The following is a 536-nucleotide window of genomic DNA, read 5'->3' as shown; positions in this document are numbered from 1 at the left end:
GCTGGGTGTTCTCTCCTGAGCGCGAAGCGGGCGGGCGGTGCTGCTTGGGCAGGAGCCGCTCGCCATTGATGACCGTTCTCGGGTCCCTTGGTGGGCTCGAGAGGGAGAGAACACGGGCTGAGTGGTTTGTGACCGTTTTTTTATTGTGGTGAAAACAGAGTTAAAGTGGGAGTAAAGGAGGGGCTATTCTACGCTAGGGGTATTTCCCTACGACCTCAGACCCTTGGCTGCCTCCTCTAGTCCGGAACGGGCAGCACTTAGTTTCTCACGAGCCCCTTAGTAGATTTATAATATCTGACATTACGAGCTGCCTGGGCATGGTTTAGGATTTACTGCCCAAGGGGCTGAGCTTTTTCAGTGAAAATAAATGCTTTGGAAGCTTGTTAGTACGTGGTGGTGCATTTACTCGATGGTGACTTGGTGCTCTGGAGTTGTTACTGATCATAGAATCACTCAGTCGTTGAGGTTGGCAAAGCCCTCGAGTCCAACGGTTCCCCCAGCGCTGCCATGCTACCACGAGCCCATGTCCCCAGGTG

At 53.4% G+C, this 536-nt stretch overlaps 1 non-coding gene across 1 annotated transcript; it reads left to right on the top strand.

Moving 5' to 3' along the window:
- Positions 1 to 126, top strand: LOC113962359 (the record flags this gene model as incomplete). Its single annotated transcript, XR_003532531.1, has 1 exon — positions 1 to 126. It is a non-coding gene; the product is annotated as a small nucleolar RNA U3 (small nucleolar RNA).
- Between the last annotated feature and the right edge of the window lie 410 nt (positions 127 to 536).

This window comes from Neopelma chrysocephalum, unplaced genomic scaffold (assembly GCF_003984885.1).
Source record: "Neopelma chrysocephalum unplaced genomic scaffold, ASM398488v2 Primary Assembly neopelma1_150751, whole genome shotgun sequence".
Classification (NCBI taxonomy): Eukaryota; Metazoa; Chordata; class Aves; order Passeriformes; family Pipridae; genus Neopelma; species Neopelma chrysocephalum.
Note: the sequence above shows the minus strand (reverse complement) of the source record. Positions and strands in the feature narration are given on the sequence as shown.